This window comes from Amblyomma maculatum, chromosome 2 (assembly GCF_055883805.1).
Source record: "Amblyomma maculatum isolate TAMU_Amacu chromosome 2, ASM5588380v1, whole genome shotgun sequence".
NCBI lineage: Eukaryota > Metazoa > Arthropoda > Arachnida > Ixodida > Ixodidae > Amblyomma > Amblyomma maculatum.
The window spans coordinates 115,201,609-115,211,068 of NC_139345.1; the positions used below are offsets into that span (position 1 = coordinate 115,201,609).

The 9,460-nt window shown below is 41.0% G+C and overlaps 1 protein-coding gene across 1 annotated transcript in view; it reads left to right on the top strand.

The window, feature by feature from the left end:
• The window catches only part of LOC146199618 (chondroitin sulfate proteoglycan 4-like), a 184,479-nt gene that overhangs the window by 160,382 nt on the left and 14,637 nt on the right, over positions 1-9,460 (top strand). The gene's annotated exons all lie outside the window — the stretch shown is intronic.

The following is a 9,460-nucleotide window of genomic DNA, read 5'->3' on the forward strand; positions in this document are numbered from 1 at the left end:
ACGACGACGGAGGCAGAACGATGCTCGGATAAGGCAGAAAAATTGACACCGTAACTGTTCAGCCAACTTGACATGGAGTTTTGCTGGAAGCTTAGCGCGGAAAAGCAGGGACAACAGAAACACTGAAAACAAGACAGGACACAGCGCTACCAACAACTGAGTTGTTAGTAGCGCTGTGTCCTGTTTTGTTTTCAGTGTTTCTGTTGTCCCTGTTTTTCCGCGCTAAGCTTCCAGCAAAAGTCATGCACCAACTAGCCTTCAAGAATGTTCTGACATGGATTCGTTAACTGAAATGTTACGGCATCTTGAACCACCTTATCATAGCATGGTTCTGGCACCGTCGTCGTTAGCCTAGTCTTTCGTCGCGCGTCATGTAAACGCACTGTGGGGCTATTTCTTCGGGCTCGTTTCTGAACATAAAGGGCCTTCAAGTGAATTCGGCAAGCACATGGATAAGAATCACATGGCTTGAGGGATTGCACTAAGGCATAAATGAGTGAAGCTGTGCTGCATCGAAAGCCAGGCTTTATTAATTCGCGATTACTTATAAACGCGTCACGACAGTGCAAACCTTGAACTATAGGAAAGCAACCACCGTCCATTCGTCTGTCATGGTCTTCATGAAATCCTCGTAATAACAAAATTCTCTCAGCCTAGGTCTCCAAACCAGACGCGTGAAATTATAAAAAGGTAAGAGATCTTGCGAACAAGCAAAGTAGTACGTATCAGTGTCAAAGAAAAACGAACGGAATAACTAACGCTAGCGTTAGAACACCCAGCTGTAAGAGCTTAGGTAAGAGATTCAAATGGGGATTGTTGTCATTCATAAGATAATGCGCCTGAGAAGTGAAAATAACTGCGATACAGCTTCGCTCCCTACAAATAAAATCTCGCCCTGTTCACGAATTCATTCTTTTATCGCGCTTCATTTGTCGCTGATGTGAGGCTACAAATTTAAAACTTCAGCATTTAACATATCCATGAGAAGGATCCCACTGACAATAGGAACGTCCATGCGATGCCAGCTAAAGCACATTCAGCGAACGTTGGTGCGGTAATGCGACGCAGTAAGCAAAACACGCTGCAAAGGCAGCGGAACGGAAGGCTTTGCGCACTGCGACGCGCGTCTTGGGGCAATAAAATCTCACCTTCAGCATTCAATTACAATAGATGCAGCGAGACGCCGCTTGCGCAAACGTGTATCCATAAAACAAGCCGTTACTTCTTCGACGTGCCTGGGAGGCCGAGCTGGCCAAGACGAGCCGGCGAGCTGTGAAGCAGCATTGACGCAGCTGTGACGCAGCTGTGACGCACATGCAGCGGCAATCAGTTTCTCATCGAGCACGCACAGTCTTCGCCTTGCTGTAACGCTCTACCACAACCAGCAGAACGAAATACTGACTGTTTGACAGAGATAACCCACTTTGCACGCAGCACGCAATGTTGAACGTTGAACCGGGCCGATGACGCACCCAGCCCTCGGGTGAAAGAGCTTCGGTCTGAGCTTTGGGCAACTAGGCAGCGGATACGAAATGTCCGAGAGAGGTTGGTAAAAACAAGTTATATTAATATAAATAAGGCACGTTTTTTTTTTTTTTTTTTTTTTTTTTTTTTTTTTTACGCTAGAAACGAAAGCTGCATTCATTTCTGCGCGTATCATATTTACTTTCTAGTTCTTTGCAGTAATCTTATTTTTTATGCTTTAATATTTTGTCGCACAGTTCGCAGGAGCTCGTTGCATCGTTCATCATCATCATCGGGTTGATGCCGCTGGCAATAGGCAGCTTCACGCGTTTCCTTCCAAGTAACGGGACCTGTTACGTTGACCTTGGCAGGGCTGCGGGAGCGGTGCATTATCATGGTCATAACAGCTAAGGGCAGAGGACGTCCCCTCAGGTAGCGGCGTTTGGGGTTAGAGATTGCTGTTTTCGTTAATTAAGTAATGGAACAAGATCACGATTTTGGCAAGTTTGAGCGTCACCACCGAGATCTTGATAAGGGCAGCGCCCTCCTGCTGTCTAAAAATTACGGATGCTCGATAAAGGGCCAGCAAATGAAGCTCCAAGCAGAGATCTGCGTCGAAACACGTGGTATCATTTCGCCCTTTTACCCGTTCGCGAAGATTCATTTGCTGATCCTTTATTGTCCATCCGGCAATCGTGACGTTTGCTGCTGGAAACGAAGGGGACGCACAGGCCTTGCTGAATTCTTGATTGAAAAGCTTCAAAGTAGTAGTAGTGAATTATCGCTTGAAAAGGTTGCAGTATTCTCGCTTGATAAGGCTGTTCGTGAGGCGTAGTGCGCTATTTAATGCAATGGCGAGCGAGGCTGATCTGTTGGCGTCGGCGTGCGCTAGAAACCCACTCGTGTCTGGGAAGTTATTTCAGATCATTCCATTTCCGGTCAGTCTGCAGAAACGCACCGCGCAAACTAACTGATAGGCAATTTTTTTCGACGAAATGGAAGCCTCTGGGGTACCGTATTGAAAAACAATATGTCTCCACCATTCGAAGGTGCCACAGACCAACACAACTCAGACTTTGCCATTATATTGAATATATAGACCTGAGCATAATGTTTACATGCTCAATAGCACGCGGCTTTGCACGCAAAATTCCCATGTTCTACGATCTGATGTTTTGTTTGTCATTTATTTTATGCAAGCCCTGCGCGTTTTGTTTTGTTTTTTACGTTTGGTTACTTTAGGTTAGGTTCTGTCGTCTGATCCGTCCTCTGATCCTTCCCTGCTGCTTCCGGTGTGGCGCATGCAGGACAGCGCTCTCGGCATCTCTTTACTTTCTTATTTACATAAATGATGTGATTAGCAACATATCTTCCAGCATGCGGATTTTCGTGGACGATTTCATTATCAACCACTATATTACAACTACTGAAGAGCCCCTGGCACAACAAATATATGTCCAACTTATTATTGTTTGGGGCAACATTACGGTCCTTGACAGTTAATGTATCGAAGTGCAAAGTCGCCTCTTTCAGCATAAGGGCTGATAATAATAATTTCGACTAGATATATCTTACTGAATATGTACTATTTCCTCATGTATCCTACATGTAACATGGCGTTTCCCAGATTCTTCTTGCATAATAGAGATAAAACTACAGCCCTGAACCCAAGCAAGCAAGTTTTTTATAAACGCTACTGCATGCCATGCGCTCTCTTTGAGAAATGTTGCAGCGCACCGCGGAATCGTTATTTTGCTGTGCGCAAACGAAGACACAACTAAGAATATTTTTGTTAGTAAGCAACTCCGCACGTGCTATTTTGTTTTTCGTCGTGGTAGTTTCTCGTGTCATTTGACCATCTTTTTTTTTTCGGGAGGAAAATATAGTGTTCCCCTCTACGACTATAAATCCAGATACAATGTCGGCGCTACAGTGATGAGAAATTTGTTTGCGTGCGCCCGCGGTAGCTGCTTCACACTACTAGCAATTACACTACCGCATTCTTTGCTGCCCTTCCAATGTCACGCCTTGCTTGCTCAGTGTTTTCGACGAGTCTCAATTGCGACGAGGGAGAATTTCAGTGGCTAGATTTTCACGCATGATGTTTGACTCTTAAGGTTGAGTACGAGAGGATTTTCACACATGATGTTTGACTCTTAAGGTTGAGTACGAGAGGATTTTCACACATGATGTTTGACTCTTAAGGTTGAGTACGAGAGGATTTTCACACATGATGTTTGACTCTTAAGGTTGAGAACGAGAGGATTTTCACACATGATGTTTGACTCTTAAGGTTGAGTACGAGAGGATTTTCACACATGATGTTTGACTCTTAAGGTTGAGTACGAGAGGATTTTCACACATGATGTTTGACTCTTAAGGTTGAGTACGAGAGGATTTTCACACATGATGTTTGACTCTTAAGGTTGAGTACGAGAGGATTTTCACACATGATGTTTCACTCTTAAGGTTGAGTACGAGAGGATTTTCACACATGATGTTTGACTCTTAAGGTTGAGTACGAGAGGATTTTCACACATGATGTTTGACTCTTAAGGTTGAGTACGAGAGGATTTTCACACATGATGTTTGACTCTTAAGGTTGAGTACGAGAGGATTTTCACACATGATGTTTGACTCTTAAGGTTGAGTACTAGAGGATTTTCACACATGATGTTTGACTCTTAAGGTTGAGAACGAGAGGATTTTCACACATGATGTTTTACTCTTAAGGTTGAGTACGAGAGGATTTTCACACATGATGTTTGACTCTTAAGGTTGAGTACGAGAGGATTTTCACACATGATGTTTGACTCTTAAGGTTGAGAACGAGAGGATTTTCACACATGATGTTTGACTCTTAAGGTTGAGTACGAGAGGATTTTCACACATGATGTTTGACTCTTAAGGTTGAGAACGAGAGGATTTTCACACATGATGTTTGACTCTTAAGGTTGAGTACGAGAGGATTTTCACACATGATGTTTGACTCTTAAGGTTGAGTACGAGAGGATTTTCACACATGATGTTTGACTCTTAAGGTTGAGTACGAGAGGATTTTCACACATGATGTTTGACTCTTAAGGTTGAGTACGAGAGGATTTTCACACATGATGTTTGACTCTTAAGGTTGAGAACGAGAGGATTTTCACACATGATGTTTGACTCTTAAGGTTGAGTACGAGAGGATTTTCACACATGATGTTTGACTCTTAAGGTTGAGTACGAGAGGATTTTCACACATGATGTTTGACTCTTAAGGTTGAGTACGAGAGGATTTTCACACATGATGTTTGACTCTTAAGGTTGAGTACGAGAGGATTTTCACACATGATGTTTGACTCTTAAGGTTGAGAACGAGAGGATTTTCACACATGATGTTTGACTCTTAAGGTTGAGTACGAGAGGATTTTCACACATGATGTTTGACTCTTAAGGTTGAGTACGAGAGGATTTTCACACATGATGTTTGACTCTTAAGGTTGAGTACGAGAGGATTTTCACACATGATGTTTGACTCTTAAGGTTGAGAACGAGAGGATTTTCACACATGATGTTTGACTCTTAAGGTTGAGTACGAGAGGATTTTCACACATGATGTTTGACTCTTAAGGTTGAGAACGAGAGGATTTTCACACATGATGTTTGACTCTTAAGGTTGAGTACGAGAGGGATTTTCACACATGATGTTTGACTCTTAAGGTTGAGTACGAGAGGATTTTCACTCATGATGTTTGACTCTTAAGGTTGAGTACGAGAGGATTTTCACACATGATGTTTCACTCTTAAGGTTGAGTACGAGAGGATTTTCACACATGATGTTTGACTCTTAAGGTTGAGTACGAGAGGATTTTCACACATGATGTTTGACTCTTAAGGTTGAGTACGAGAGGATTTTCACACATGATGTTTGACTCTTAAGGTTGAGTACGAGAGGATTTTCACACATGATGTTTGACTCTTAAGGTTGAGTACTAGAGGATTTCACACATGATGTTTGACTCTTAAGGTTGAGAACGAGAGGATTTTCACACATGATGTTTGACTCTTAAGGTTGAGTACGAGAGGATTTTCATACATGATGTTTGACTCTTAAGGTTGAGTACGAGAGGATTTTCACACATGATGTTTGACTCTTAAGGTTGAGAACGAGAGGATTTTCAACATGATGTTTGACTCTTAAGGTTGAGTACGAGAGGATTTTCACACATGATGTTTGACTCTTAAGGTTGAGAACGAGAGGATTTTCACACATGATGTTTGACTCTTAAGGTTGAGTACGAGAGGATTTTCACACATGATGTTTGACTCTTAAGGTTGAGTACGAGAGGATTTTCACACAAGATGTTTGACTCTTAAGGTTGAGTACGAGAGGATTTTCACACATGATGTTTGACTCTTAAGGTGAGTACGAGAGGATTTTCACACATGATGTTTGACTCTTAAGGTGAGAACGAGAGGATTTTCACACATGATGTTTGACTCTTAAGGTTGAGAACGAGAGGATTTTCACACATGATGTTTGACTCTTACGGTTGAGTACGAGAGGATTTTCACACATGATGTTTGACTCTTAAGGTTGAGTACGAGAGGATTTTCACACATGATGTTTGACTCTTAAGGTTGAGTACGAGAGGATTTTCACACATGATGTTTGACTCTTAAGGTTGAGTACGAGAGGATTTTCACACATGATGTTTGACTCTTAAGGTTGAGTACGAGAGGATTTTCACACATGATGTTTGACTCTTAAGGTTGAGTACGAGAGGATTTTCACACATGATGTTTGACTCTTAAGGTTGAGTACGAGAGGATTTTCACACATGATGATTGACTCTTAAGGTTGAGTACGAGAGGATTTTCACACATGATGTTTGACTCTTAAGGTTGAGTACGAGAGGATTTTCACACATGATGTTTGACTCTTAAGGTTGAGTACGAGAGGATTTTCACACATGATGTTTGACTCTTAAGGTTGAGTACGAGAGGATTTTCACACATGATGTTTGACTCTTAAGGTTGAGTACGAGAGGATTTTCACACATGATGTTTGACTCTTAAGGTTCAGTACGAGAGGATTTTCACACATGATGTTTGACTCTTAAGGTTGAGTACGAGAGGATTTTCACACATGATGTTTGACTCTTAAGGTTGAGTACGAGAGGATTTTCACACATGATGTTTGACTCTTAAGGTTGAGTACTAGAGGATTTTCACACATGATGTTTGACTCTTAAGGTTGAGACGAGAGGATTTTCACACATGATGTTTGACTCTTAAGGTTGAGTACGAGAGGATTTTCACACATGATGTTTGACTCTTAAGGTTGAGAACGAGAGGATTTTCACACATGATGATTGACTCTTAAGGTTGAGTACGAGAGGATTTTCACACATGATGTTTGACTCTTAAGGTTGAGTACGAGAGGATTTTCACACATGATGTTTGACTCTTAAGGTTGAGTACGAGAGGATTTTCACACATGATGTTTGACTCTTAAGGTTGAGTACGAGAGGATTTTCACACATGATGTTTGACTCTTAAGGTTGAGTACGAGAGGATTTTCACACATGATGTTTGACTCTTAAGGTTGAGAACGAGAGGATTTTCACACATGATGTTTGACTCTTAAGGTTGAGTACGAGAGGATTTTCACACATGATGTTTGACTCTTAAGGTTGAGTACGAAGGATTTTCACACATGATGTTTGACTCTTAAGGTTGAGTACGAGAGGATTTTCACACATGATGTTTGACTCTTAAGGTTGAGTACGAGAGGATTTTCACACATGATGTTTGACTCTTAAGGTTGAGTACGAGAGGATTTTCACACATGATGTTTGACTCTTAAGGTTGAGAACGAGAGGATTTTCACACATGATGTTTGACTCTTAAGGTTGAGTACGAGAGGATTTTCACACATGATGTTTGACTCTTAAGGTTGAGTACGAGAGGATTTTCACACATGATGTTTGACTCTTAAGGTTGAGTACGAGAGGATTTTCACACATGATGTTTGACTCTTAAGGTTGAGTACGAGAGGATTTTCACACATGATGTTTGACTCTTAAGGTTGAGAACGAGAGGATTTTCACACATGATGTTTGACTCTTAAGGTTGAGAACGAGAGGATTTTCACACATGATGTTTGACTCTTAAGGTTGAGTACGAGAGGATTTTCACACATGATGTTTGACTCTTAAGGTTGAGTACGAGAGGATTTTCACACATGATGTTTGACTCTTAAGGTTGAGTACGAGAGGATTTTCACACATGATGTTTGACTCTTAAGGTTGAGTACGAGAGGATTTTCACACATGATGTTTGACTCTTAAGGTTGAGTACGAGAGGATTTTCACACATGATGTTTGACTCTTAAGGTTGAGACGAGAGGATTTTCACACATGATGTTTGACTCTTAAGGTTGAGTACGAGAGGATTTTCACACATGATGTTTGACTCTTAAGGTTGAGTACGAGAGGATTTTCACACATGATGTTTGACTCTTAAGGTTGAGTACGAGAGGATTTTCACACATGATGTTTGACTCTTAAGGTTGAGTACGAGAGGATTTTCACACATGATGTTTGACTCTTAAGGTTGAGTACGAGAGGATTTTCACACATGATGTTTGACTCTTAAGGTTGAGTACGAGAGGATTTTCACACATGATGTTTGACTCTTAAGGTTGAGTACGAGAGGATTTTCACACATGATGTTTGACTCTTAAGGTTGAGTACGAGACGGATTTTCACACATGATGTTTGACTCTTAAGGTTGAGTACGAGAGGATTTTCACACATGATGTTTGACTCTTAAGGTTGAGTACGAGAGGATTTTCACACATGATGTTTGACTCTTAAGGTTGAGTACGAGAGGATTTTCACACATGATGTTTGACTCTTAAGGTTGAGTACGAGAGGATTTTCACACATGATGTTTGACTCTTAAGGTTGAGTACGAGAGGATTTTCACACATGATGTTTGACTCTTAAGGTTGAGTACGAGAGGATTTTCACACATGATGTTTGACTCTTAAGGTTGAGTACGAGAGGATTTTCACACATGATGTTTGACTCTTAAGGTTGAGAACGAGAGGATTTTCACACATGATGTTTGACTCTTAAGGTTGAGTACGAGAGGATTTTCACACATGATGTTTGACTCTTAAGGTTGAGTACGAGAGGATTTTCACACATGATGTTTGACTCTTAAGGTTGAGTACGAGAGGATTTTCACACATGATGTTTGACTCTTAAGGTTGAGTACGAGAGGATTTTCACACATGATGTTTGACTCTTAAGGTTGAGTACGAGAGGATTTTCACACATGATGTTTGACTCTTAAGGTTGAGTACGAGAGGATTTTCACACATGATGTTTGACTCTTAAGGTTGAGTACGAGAGGATTTTCACACATGATGTTTGACTCTTAAGGTTGAGTACGAGAGGATTTTCACACATGATGTTTGACTCTTAAGGTTGAGTACGAGAGGATTTTCACACATGATGTTTGACTCTTAAGGTTGAGTACGAGAGGATTTTCACACATGATGTTTGACTCTTAAGGTTGAGAACGAGAGGATTTTCACACATGATGTTTGACTCTTAAGGTTGAGTACGAGAGGATTTTCACACATGATGTTTGACTCTTAAGGTTGAGTACGAGAGGATTTTCACACAGATGTTTGACTCTTAAGGTTGAGTACGAGAGGATTTTCACACATGATGTTTGACTCTTAAGTTGAGTACGAGAGGATTTTCACACATGATGTTTGGACTCTTAAGGTTGAGAACGAGAGGATTTTCACACATGATGTTTGACTCTTAAGGTTGAGTACGAGAGGATTTTCACACATGATGTTTGACTCTTAAGATTGAGTACGAGAGGATTTTCACACATGTTTTGACTCTTAAGTTGAGTAGTACGAAGGATTTTCACACATGATGTTTCACTCTTAAGGTTGAGTACGAGAGGTTTTTCACACATGATGTTT